General features: G+C 43.7%; 1 protein-coding gene across 1 annotated transcript in view; it reads left to right on the top strand.

Annotated features, from left to right (window-relative positions):
* The window catches only part of ASAP1 (ArfGAP with SH3 domain, ankyrin repeat and PH domain 1), a 349290-nt gene that overhangs the window by 214403 nt on the left and 121617 nt on the right, over window positions 1-13270 (top strand). The window lies entirely within an intron of this gene.

The following is a 13270-nucleotide window of genomic DNA, read 5'->3' as shown; positions in this document are numbered from 1 at the left end:
ATCCCTGCCTGTTTCTTCATGCCTTTGCTTGCTCTCCAGTGGCTTCCAACGGTTGTTACCTTTTATATTTTGTCCATCGTTTAGCAATGTTAATGACAGGAGCATTAGCCTGGTACAAGTTACTCTGTCATGTTACCAACTGCAGGCCTTTAATTATAAACACTATATATGAGCGATTCATTTATTAAGCACATATTGAGCGCATAGCTGGAAGGGATTGACAGAACACTCTTGGCTCACAGGTGGTTACTACGTTTTAGGGCATTTGGACTTAAATAAATAGATAATGGATGACAGATCATGACAAGTGACTTAAGAGTTGAAGGTATACCTTCAACTGAGGCTAGTGGAGTTGAAAATTGGCATTTCATTTATTCAGTCAAAACTATTTATTAAGTGCCAGAGAGGTGAGTGGGTAATAAGATGAACGGGATAAGTAAAAGGTAATAAAAGTAATAAAAATAAGTGATTTCTGCACTCTTGAGCTTACAGTTTTATTGCAAAGTAAAATATAGTTACCTATAGGCACACTTTATTTGAAGTTAGATTTTAAAGTCTGCATGAATGGAAAGTAACCTATGGGGTCAAAATAAGCCTTGAGAATCCTTGGATGGCCTGTAAAGTACACTTAAAATATAACATGCAGCGTTTCTACATAGTATCGGCCTTCCTGTAGGAGCCCTTCCCGCTCCAGGGACACATGCTCATTGCGTGGGATGGGGGCCCTCTCTCTCTCTTTTTCTTTCAGATCTTCTTAGTTAAATCTCGTCAATTAAAGGCACAGATGTGTAGCCCCATTTGTGTTTTTCAGTCCTTCTCGCTAAGCCTATTTACTGTTTAAGGATTCAGGTTAATGATTATCTGTAGTTACTTTTCAAGACCACCTTTCTCCTTTGGACAGACCATTGCAGTTAAGATTCTACAGCCTGCCTATACCTTGCTGCCTCTTTGTTGCAAACTGCATTTTGACCACTTGGATGGTTTATATCTCATACAATTCGGATTGTTTTTTCCTGTGTAAAGATATTTCACTTGAACTGTCAGAGTCTGCAGGAAAGCCAGGGTCTTTGGTTTTATTTCTGTGTATGGTATTTTCCCCAGGTTTGCTTAAACCCTCCCTTTTTCATACACGCTCCTCCGACCACCTGGGGTAGCACACGTGAAGCAGCTGCATCACGGCTCTTCACATTACACACCATCTGACGGCAGCCATGCTCTGCGTCACATTACACACCATCTGACGGCAGCCATGCTCTGTGATAACCTCCGGCAAGCAGTCGTCCATGAGTTGAATTCCATATGTGGTTTAGGAGTGGACAAGAATTCTAAAGTGTCTGTTTCCAGGACTGGAGGGGCTTTCCAGATGCGTCTTTAACCCGGAAAGATAACTACTTATTGATTTTTCTGATACCCTGTTTGGGTATGGCAATCAGGCAGGTTGCAGCACTTGATTCTGAAGTGTTTTTCATTGGTAATCAATCCTGTAAGACAGAACGCTCAGGGGCTGTCAGAGGATGACTTTGCAGGGCTAGTTTGTCGCTTGCATTCACAGGCAACAGAAGGGTATTCTTCCACGTCTCAGATAATTGATCTAACATACACTTTTTCTCTGCGGAGACTCGCAGGGGCTGCTACTCTGGAACACCTGGGGCTGATTTTTTTTAAATGGCATTTTCTATTTGATTTTTTTTTCCCATGTGGAAGTATAATGTGTATTAACATGTTTGCTGTAGAAAATTCGAACGAACTAAAAGAAGAAAATACTAATTGGCCATGTTTCTTTTTAAACTCTTTTTTTGTGTGTGCATTCTCAATCACAGACGGCACCCTTAGGCGGCACCCGGCACATGGGTAATTCCACATACCTCCTCCTCCGCTTTGTCTGCCCTTGGAGTGATGCCTTTTCCAGGAGTTCTGGGATGGAGAGAACAGTCCTGCTGTATTCCTGCTGTGCTGCATGCTCAGTGAGGAGGGGCCACAGGGCAGGAGAGCTGGGATGTGACCTCTGCCCAGGCTAGAAGTAGCTGCACATTTCTTAGCAAGCCCCTTCATTCCTTAGGACCTCATTTTAATATCTAGGAAACAGAAAAGATGATCCCTACCATGTCTGTGTATGAGTTAGTGGTTATAAAATGACATGAAGATTCTTTTGCAGCCTAAAATGCACAATACATACCCTAAGGGGAGTTCATGGGACCCAACAAGTAATGCTTTTCCCCAGTGACTGAAACCAGAGGCCAGCTCAGCCCCCTTGATCTCATCCGTGCACGTGTGCTGCTGCCCTTCCTTCAACTCGCTGGACTCTCTGCACCCGTCCAGGGTAAGAAGCTTTGTCCTTGGATTCAGCTAACATTTCCTCTGTGATTCTGAACTTTCTGGGATCATAGATGCCTTTATAATCGGAGAAAAATGGATCTTCTCCTGAATGAAAAACAAAAACAAAACTTGCAAGGCAGCATTTTTCAGTCAATTTTAGGGGCTTTTGGAGCCCCTAAATTCCACGTAATTTATTAACCAGGAAGCTAAAGCTCAGAACAACTAAGGGATGCACCCAAGGGCACATACATAATGACCTGAGTAATCTTTGTATCTCAGTATGGGTGCTTGATGAAAGTTAATGAATTAACAGTAAAATGTGAAGCCATGTTTTAAAAGTACATCTTTTTATAAGAACACTTGGCTCCACTGGGTGATGGGCACTCATGCTGTGGGAGACGGGAGCAGGAGAGGAATTGCTTGTCTCCTTTCTAGCTCTTTTAGGGGCCAGATCTGAAGTTACCTCGGAAGCCATCAACAAACCAAAGTGTGGTGTGTATTTGATCTGGCAGTTAGGAAGCCTCAATAATGGAGCCAGGATAGGGAACATTTCTGCTTCTGCTCTAATGGAGTGATGGTCACGTGCCATTTAAATGCTGAGTAATAGCCTCGTGGAACTCTGCGGGCATCTTTTCTCGGGGTTCTGTTAGTTAATGGATTTGTCAGTGCTGCGGAAATGGGAGTCTGCACGCTGAGTTTCCAGATAACAGCCCCAGGGGCTGGGGCAGATTCTCGCAGAAGCTTGGCTAGAACTTTGAAAGAACAAATTCAAATTCAAAATGACCTTGACAGATCAGAGTAGTGAATCATCCAAAGTGGTATGGAGAAAAGCAATTAAAAAAAATGTGCACAGGGCTTTCTGCCTCCAAGGGTGATACCTTTAATCTTAACAATAGACCGGTGCAGGGAGTGGGTGTGGGAACAAATGGGAAAACGGAGGCCCAGGGATGTGAAATAACTTCTCACAATCAAGTAGATGTTGTATCTCAGAAAAAAACAGACTCTGGACTCTAAATCCAGCCCTTATTCCCCGATAACACAGTGTCTTGTAAAATTAAAACTGGTTGTTTTCAGGGTCACAGGGTAGGTGTTGCTGGCTTTATGGATTGGTGTGGCAAAAGCGATCTGAGCCCCAGTATGACAATGAACAGGAACGGAGGGCAGTGCTTTTTTTTTTTTTTTTGGTGGTACGCAGGCCTCTCACTGCTGTGGCCTCTCCCATTGCGGAGTGCAGGCTCAGCGGCCATGGCTCACGGGCCCAGCCGCTCCGCGGCATGTGTGATCTTCCCATTCCGGGGCACGAACCAGTGTCCCCTGCACCGGCAGGCAGACTCTCAACCACTGTGCCACCAGGGAAGCCCAGAGGGCAGTGCTTTTAAACTTCACCTGCCTGGTTCTAGACTGAAGATGGTGAGCTCTGGAGAGACCCAAGGCCCCAGGTTAGTCTCTTCTTAACCCCTGGGTACTTGATGGTGCCTTGATGGTAGGCCGTTACCTCTTACCTGGAAGGTGCTTTACCCCAAGTTAACTTGTTAACCAACTATTTATTCTTCAGGTTGCTGCTCAGTTACCATCTTTTATGAAACCTAACCTGCCCCGTCCAAGTTTTACCACGTGTTCATTGATTTATCCGATATTGAATGGGTACCTACAACAGACCATGTTAAATAAGCAATGTATTTTCATACAGCAGAAAGGAAATAAATTAGAACTCTTCCTCATGCCGTGTGAATACACCCATTGCTGATGGATTGAGTATTTAAATATTAAAAAGAAAACCGAACTAAATACTAGAAGGTTTAGGGCATACTTTATCTAACATTAGAACCCTTCTTCCTGCTGTGTGAACAGATGAATTGCATTAGATTAAAGATTTCGATGTTTAGAAAAAATACTGAACGTTAGAAGGGTTTAGGAGTAGAAGCAAGGCAGGAAACCCAAAAGTCTTTTGAGTAGACTGGTATATTTGACTCTGTGAAATTTCAAATATTCTGTATGGCAAAGGACACCATACAGAAAGTTAAAAGACCTAGTGGGAGGGACTTCCCTGGTGGTCCAGTGGTTGGGAATCTGCGCTCTCGCTGCCAAGGGCCTGGGTTCGATCCCTGGTCAGGGAACTAGGATCCTGCAAACCGTGTGGCACAGCCAAAAAAAAAAAGACAAATGGGAGAAAATACTTGCAACAAAGATTGCCATCCCGTATGCAAGACAGTCTTTTTACAAATAGGGAAAAGACAAGCAATGGGAAACCAGGCTAAGTGTGTAAACAGGCAGAAAAGGAAATGTGAATGGACAATAAAATTACAAAAAGTTACTCAGGCTTACTATAGTCAAGTTTTTCACATCCACGTGGCAAGAATTAAAAAGAATAATGACAGGGCTTCCCTGGTGGCGCAGTGGTTAAGAATCTGCCTGCCAATGCAGGGGACATGGCTTCGAGCCCTGCTCTGGGAAGATCCCACATGCTGCGGAGCAACTAAGCCCGCGAGCCACAACTACTGAGCCCACGTGCCACAACTACTGAAGCCTGCAATCTAGAGCCCGTGCTCTACAACAAGAGAAGCCACTGCAATGAGAAGCCCGCGCACCGCAACGAAGAGTAGCCCCCACTCGCCGCAACTAGAGAAAAGCCCGCGCGCAGCAACGCAGACCCAATGCAGCCAAAAATTAATTAATTAATTTTTAAAAAAAGAAGAAGAAGAAGAAGAATGACATATATGTGCTGATGAGTTTATAGAGAGCTCCGCCCTTCCATGTGTGCATTGCTGTTGGGGATGTGACTTGCTACAACCAACCTCTTCTGGAAGGAACATGGCAATATTAATTAAAATTTGAAATGTACACCCTATCCCTCAGCAGTTCTGCTTTTGTGAATGTATCCTTCCAGAGATAAAGTGATAGCACGTAAGAGCTTATGTATAAGAATATTTATTGCAGCACTGGCTTTTGGTGGCAAAAAATTGGAAGTGTCTCAGTAGAGGGATAGTTATATGAATTGTGGTAGAGTTTATTATGGAATATAATCACAATTAAAATAATTAGATTTAATTGTATTGAATTTCTCTATCTTTATTCAGTAGGAAAAAAAGCAAGCCATGGAGTCTTATATGTAATACCACATTCGTTTTTTAATTATTTATTTATTTGTTTGTTTTTTGGCTGTGTTGGGTCTTTGTTGCTGCACGCGGGCTTTCTCTAGTTGCAGCAAGGAGGGGCTACTCTTCGTTGCAGTGCGTGGGCTTCTCATTGCAGTGGCTTCTGTTGTTGCGGAGCACGGGCTCTAGGCACGCGGGCTTCAGTAGTTGTGGCTCGCAGGCTCTAGAGCACAGCCTCAGTAGTTGTGGCTCATGGGCTTAGTTGCTCCGCGGCACGTGGGGTCTTCCTGGACCAGGGCTTGAACCCGTGTCCCTGCATTGGCAGGCGGATTCTTAACCACTGCGCCACCAGGGAAGCCCCACATTTGTTTCTTTAAAAGTGAGAAAAGGGGAGAAATCCTTATTTGTGTATTTTTTAAGCGTAGAGAAAGTTTACACTACAGATTATTAACTTTGCTTGTTTCAAGGAGATGATTGGAGGAAAGGAAAGAAATAATACTTTTTATCTTTATACGTCTCTGTAGTAGTGTATGAATTATTTTTGTAATTTTAAAAACAAATGAAATTAAATTTGTGAAAGTGTGATTTGTGCTACAAAGTATGTGTAGGATAGTATAAAAGAATCACTTGCCCCTCTATGCCAGCACTATAATTTATGACATGTATTACATGGCTTTATTATTGCAGTTGTAGTTCATTGTTTTTTCGTCCTTGTCCCATGGCCCATGCTGAGTCTTTTTCGTAGGAAGAAAGAAGACTTGTTCCAGGAAAATTCACTACATGCAGTGAGCATTTTACTGAGCACTAACTATGTGCCAGGCTCAACGCTGCGGACTTGGTGTATAACAACAGATTACACAAGGCTGGGAACCCACACATTGCAAGAGATTGAGAGTGAATGACAATCTTGCCTTGGAGGTCACACTTGTTTTTGACCTTGAAAGAGGCAGGCTAGGCCTGGAATTGTGATGGAGCTTGGTGGACTGGGAACTTGGGCTAGGTTGTATAACTATAGTATAATAATACATATATTCAGCCTGTCCTGAAGATTTCTCTAAGATCATGAGGGTAAACTGATAAACACAAGCTTCTCTGGATTCTTGGCATGGAAGATAACTTGCATAAAGATCTTGGAAGAGAAGCTAGGCTCCCAGGAAAGAGAATATAGCAAACTAAGGAAGTGAGACTTGCTTTGGAGTGAGGGATAGTACCTCCCATTTCATGAACAGACAACGTAAGCCAGATGCACAGTGAGGCACATTATAGGGTTTTTTCATCCATTTCACGTAATAACTCTATCAGGTAGGTATTACTGCAGTTAAGAAAGCAGAGTCAGAGACACTATAGAAATTGCTCTAGATCCGTGGCTGGTAAATGGAAGATCTGGGATTTGATCCACAGTTGTCTTACATATCTTGGAACCCTCCAAAAAATACCATAATGTTTGGATTCTCTTTGAATGTCCATCACATCAGAACTTCACCCTGGGTCTCAGGGTGAATGAAAGTAATAAAAGTGAAGGTATTTTTAGGGACTTGTATGTACTTGCTAGATGTTATCCATCACAGTTCACGTATGAAGCTGAAGCCCGGAAAAGTTAGGTGCCTTTTCCAAGGTCACACATGGCCAGGCAGGGCCAGAGGGAGATTCAGACCCAGGTCTCTGTTCCACCCAGGACGGTGCCCCTCCACCAGGTGATGCCTCCAGGAACATTAGGTTGGGGCTGCTCTTTAGGAGGGATTTATTATGAGTGTCTTCCAAGCCTTATACTCATTAAACAGAAGTAATCCTTTGTGGTTTTCTCGTGTTCTCTGTTGTTGTTACTGCTGCTGCTGTTCTCTCCAAAGAGCTTTCACAGTAATTATGACATCTTTACCTCTCAGTAATCAGCCTCCAGGAGTAGGCTGGGTGGGTATTATTAGACCTGTTTTCTAGATGAAATTAAAGCCCCTAAGAGCCTTAGTCGCCTGACCAGGGTCGTACGGTAGAGGCTGGAACTGAGACCCAGATTTTCAGGTCCCTCCATCACTTGGCATCTGGCTAAAATTAGAAGACATCTAGGGGCTCCAACACTTAGCCAAGCCTATTGGTTGATAGCATAGGCTTTGGGGAATTCCCTGGCGGTCCAGTGATTAGGACTCAGCACTCTCATTGCCAGGGCCTGGGTTGCATCCCTGGTCTGGGAACTCAAATCCCATAAGCTGCGCAGCGTGACCCGGTGGGTAGGAGGGAAGGCACAGGCTCTGCAGTCAGCACGTGTCATCAGCTCTTATTAGCTGTGTGACCTGAGGCAACTTGTTTAACCTCCCTAAACCGGTTTCTGCATATATAAAAACGGGGTAATGTTAGCATGTTCTTGTGAGCATTGAATTCTCAGGAAGAATACCTGACACAGTTCCTGGCACATTAAGTCACCAAAAAATTTAGCTACAATTAATTGTTATTATTGCAGTTAATAACTGTTAACAAGTATTGTTATGATAATTATGTCATTGTCATTGTTATGGGCCAGGAGGTCTGAGTCCCCTTTCTTTCTTGTTATTTATCATTAAGCCTTTCATGTAGTAGATTCCACATAGGTGTTTGTGGCACACATTCCCGTGTCTGTCAGTGGAAAAGGATGGGTTTGGAATCAAATGAAGTTGGGTCCTAACCTGGCTTCACCATTGTGTTTCCCTTTTTTTGTGTGTAAAACAGCTGTCTTGCATTTTAAGGTATTCTCTGTGATGGATCTCACTACACAGTTGGTTCTTAATAAACGACAGTGTCAGAGAGTCAGCGGTGGGGTTGGCGGGCCAGTTGGGGAGGGTTTGTGAAAGTTTCCCAGTTTGGTAAAGTCTAACAGGGTGACAGTCAGGCAAGCTCCCCTCAGAGAAAGGCCTGTTTAATCATTGCTGTGCTTCGGAAAATTCTGAGAAGGGCCTCATTGGGAAATATACAAGGTATTTTTAAAGAGTATTGAACTTTACTGTATTCCCAAGGCACTTGTTATTGCCAGCCGCTAGGAATGTGAACTCTGAGTGGGCGCATTGATTTCAGAGTACTGTCAGAAGCCCCTGCCACCCGGCCCAGGACGGCCAGCGTGCTGGTGCACCATCGTTATTGTCCTTGTCATTGTAGAAATTTATTGAGTCTATCATGTACCATTCAGTATCTTCCTTAATCACCGCAGTACCTCTGTGAGGTCAATGCCATTATTATCTCCATTTTACAGGATGGGAATGAGGTTTAGAAAAAAGGGAAGTTGCTGGATCAGTGCAATCACAAAGTATAAGTGATGGACCTGGAATTGGAATCTGAGTCTGTCTCACTTTAAGATATGGGGGAAAGTCCTCAGCTCAGAGGTTAAAAAGCCCTAATTTAAATTCCCTTATTTATGAGCTGTATGGCCTTGGGCACGTTTTTTGTATCTACACAATAAGGGTGATAACAGTACTTATCTCGTAGACTTCTTTTTTTTCTTCAAGATTTCAAGTGAATTAAATTTATTTTGATGATTCTATGATTATGATTCTGTGATTATTTTGAGATTCTATGATTACTTGAGAAATTAACGAATACAAAGAAGTAAAGGGATGAAGGAAAAGCAATGCAGATGATTGTTTCTGTTCTTCATGACTGAATAGCCAACTACCCCAAAACATAGTAGCTTAAAACATTTATTTTATTATCTCCATGGTTATATACATTGACTGGGCCTATCTGGGTGATTCTCCTGCTGCTAAGCTGCAGTTATGGGAACAGATAACTGGTTGTCTCTTGTCTTTCTTGATAATAGACACGCTAACAGATGTGAAGTGATACCTCGTTCTGATTTTGATTTGCATTTCCCTAATGATCAGTGATGTTGAAAACCTTTTAATGTACCTGATGGCTATTTGTATGTCTTCTTCAGAGAAAGTCTATTCAGATTCTTTGCCCATTTTTTAATTGGGTTATTTGGGGGGTTTTTTTTGCTATTGAGTTGTATGAGTTCCTTTTATCAGATAATAGGTCATAATCTATTAATTTAATAATATAGCTAAAGATTTATAAATTTTTTTTTTTAATTGCGGTACGCGGGCCTCTCCCGTTGTGGAGCACAGGCTCCGGACGCGCAGGCTCAGCGGCCATGGCTCACGGGCCCAGCGGCTCCGCGGCATGTGGGATCTTCCCGGACCGGGGCACGAACCCGCGTCCCCTGCATCGGCAGGCGGACTCTCAACCACTGCGCCACCACGGAAGCCCTATTTTGTTCTTTTATTAGAACTGAAAAGAGTCACCTCGCTCTTACTGCCTTACACTTTGCAACAGTACCCTGAATGCCAGAAATTCCCTACAAATATTGGAAGAGCGTGAGTCTCCGTTGTGAATGGGTCAGATTTCTCTCTCACCCTATTTTTTTATTTCCTTTTATTCCATCTCTGTCTTCGCCAGCTTCCCCAGCCTCTACTTTACCAGCTCCCTGAAGTCATCTAGCACTTGGGCGTAGCAAGCATGTTAAAACGCCTCATCTTCCCCCACCCCCGTGCGGTGCGCCCCCAGCCAGAGCCCTTTATCTCCGCCTCCTCCCCTAACGCCCTGAACTGACATTCCCTTCACATTGCTTACTCTGCTCTGTAATCTGTCCCTCCCTTCTGCCTCTGCCTCCGCCAGGGGCCTGTCTCCTTGCCCTCCGTGCCTTTGAAGACCTGCTTGGTAAACCCTTAATTTTGTGCAGAGGGATGCGTGTAGTTATATAATCTGTCGGGTGAGTTGTCACTGCTAGCTTTGTAACGCGGTATGTAAGAAAAGACTTAAAACGTGAGACGTACGCCCCTATGTTGTTTGATATTAAACGCATCTCTATATTATAACTAATCATGGGTATAGAGGTAATATTAGCTGATCTCTTAGGCGCACGTGCCACATGCCGGGCACGAGCACCTGATGTTTAACTCCCATCATTTCTCCCCTCAAGAGAATTAGTAGTAGTATTCCAAGATACGGCTCGCTAAATTAGCTGCCATATTTTAAAACAGGCGACTACACTAGGAAATTTTATACATGTGTGTATATATAAACGTGATTAATACATATACACACACACTCTTACGTGTGTGCATATGGTTCTTCGGTTGTGGAATTGGCAAAACATACAGCACACATGATCTAGCCTGTACGTATCCAGTCTCACCTTTTGCCTCTCTCTCACCACATTTTAGGTTTCATCTGCCCCACAAGCGTGCTTCTTCCCTTGCAGAGTTCTGGTGAAGGTTAAATATGATATTGTGAAAAGCATTTGGGTCAGAGAAGGTTCTCAGCCAACTTCCTGTGGCCTCTCTCCCTGCCTTGGCCAAGTCCATCTTATTTTCTGATGAGTCTGTCGTCCCTCATAAAAGGAGAGCTTCTCGTAGTACTTTCTAACCCTACGTGGAAATCCAAATTGAGGATAGTGGTTGTGTCTGGGGAAGGAGGGAAGAGACTGGGATTGGGTAGCAGGTGGGAGAGAGAGGACACGCTCTGCAGTATTTTATTTCTTAACTGGCCAGTGGGTACATGGGTGTTTTATTAACTAAAGATGTTGATATATCATTTGAAATATTTTATAACTTCAAGCAAACGAACACAAAGCCTACCACTTAGGTTTTACCTCCGAGACCCTTCCCTCGAAAGCAGTTGAAATGAACAGGCAGCTGAACCCCTTTTTTGCTGGCCTCCAGAAGCAGGAAAGGGTGGCAGGTGGAGTGGGGTTCTCCGGGGCAGGGTGAGGCCCTTTGGCCTGAGACAGAAGGTATCAGGGTGGGTCCAGCTTATGAGGGACATCAAAGGTGTGCATCCTGCCTGTGCAGCTGATGTGGCCTTTCTTTTGTGTTTCTCTGAGCCGCTTCTCAGAGTGAACCTGGGCGGTAACCGGAGCTGCATTTTTATCTTTTTTAATATCTCAGCCTGAAATGCCGACATCCACTGTAGGCACCATGCATTTTTAATGTGGCAATGATTAGAAGGTTGCTAGGGCCTCATTTCATTTCATTGGACGCTGTGACGCTTGTTACCTTCGTCGTATTTCGACTTCTTCCTGGGACGTTCCCCAGTCCAGGCTCATACCGTTGCTCCCATGCAGTTATCGAGGGTGTGTTTGAGAGTGCAGGATTTTTAAATTATTTGTTGTTCAATTACTAAACAACCTAGGAGACTTAAGAAGTGAATGCTTCTTAAATTCCTGAAAGGGAAATCGACGGATCCAAGTCAGCAGCTCAGTAAAGCTAGCTTCATAAGCCGAACTCACTGAAACACATGCAGTGGTGTTTGTTGTGTGGGGATGCAGAGGTGAGCCAGAGGGAACCCCTGCTTCTCGTGGTCTGGTGGCAGGGAAAGAGCTGTACTTACACAAATGTATGATGTAGTGAAAAATACTGCAGTAGAGGTACAGAGAATTATGGGCAAAGAAAGATTATTGCCAACTAAGGGAAGGCTTTGAAAAGAAAGAGCTGTTGTATGAATTAAGCCCTTAAAGGTATGATTTTGATAGATACTTTTTTGTTCATTTATTTGTTTAATTAATATCCTACACCTACTGTGGGCCTCTGTGTAAATTCATGCTTCCCTGTACTCCACGACAAAGGAAGAGAGCCGTGCACAGCTGAGCACGGGCATCTGAGATGCTGCCACGTGAAGGCGGTACACACCACCTCCACTCGTATTTCCTTGGTCCGCGCCTTGTTACTTCAGGGTGTGGGGATGTGCGCTATCCCTTCCCATAAGCCTGCAAGGGTTGGGAACCTGGATAGCCATGATGAATAGCAGTGTCTGCCCCGAGAGTCACGAGATGAGATGCACAGTTTACCAGGATCACACTGGATGCTGTACTGGAAACGGCCTGTAGGGGAGCAAGAGCTGCAACAAAGGAACTTTTGCAGGAAGATTTGCAGTGATGGAGGCAAGAGACGATGTTGGATAAGGTTGATAGTCATGTGGGTGGTGAGCCGTCAGATTTCAGTAATATTTTTAAAGGTAAAGGCCAGTGGATTGCGTCTGGGGTATGAGAAGGGAAAATCAGGTATGACTTGATGGGTTTCAGCCTGAACAACTGTAAGAACGTATTTGCCATTAACCCACTGAGATATGGAGGCACTGTAGAAAAAAGAGAGTTGGGGCAGAGCATCAGGGTTTGTTTTTAGCAAGTTAAGATTGAACACTAGGAGATATTGAACAGGCACTTGATATATGTCTGCATTCAGGGTTGGATCTGGGCTGGGAATATCAGTTTGGGAGTTGTCAGCTAATAGAAATTACTTAAAGCCATAAGATTAGGTGAGATCCCATGAGAGTGGGCGTCAGTATAGAAGAATAAAGGCCCAAAGACTTGAGGCCAGGGAGATGAAGAACCAGCAAAGACGATGATGGAGAGGAACAGCCATTAGGTGGGAAGAGTCAAGAGAGTGTGATATCCTGGAAGCCAAGTAGAGAAAGTGTTTTGAGGAAGGAATTATTGTTACTTATGGAGCATTCACTCTATTGAGAAACCTTTGTATATTTTTTATCAACTCATCAGCACCACAGTCTTGTAAATATTGGTCTCCATCTCATAGATCAGAAAACCAAAGCTCAGAATGGGGAAATTTATTCACAGATACTGTATTGATACCTTTCACGTGCCAGCTAGGATAATAGCCATGGAAGTTAAAAAACTTAAGATAGCAAGCTCATAGGTAGTGAAACCAATCTTGAACTCTAGATCTGTCTGATCTACACCTGCACGTTTTGCATCAAGAGATGATGTGTGAAAAAGCATTGTATGAATGCTGTTCCTCGGACCTGGGTCTTAGACAAAATTAAAGGAAATTAAGATTAATTGCAGAGAAAGAAACATGTTAGAACACACGGATTTTTCTTTTGCA

Source organism: Leucopleurus acutus (assembly GCF_964270905.1).
Source record: "Leucopleurus acutus genome assembly, chromosome: 17".
In the NCBI taxonomy this organism is placed as follows: Eukaryota; Metazoa; Chordata; class Mammalia; order Artiodactyla; family Delphinidae; genus Leucopleurus; species Leucopleurus acutus.
This window is presented reverse-complemented; position numbering and strand designations above follow the sequence as displayed.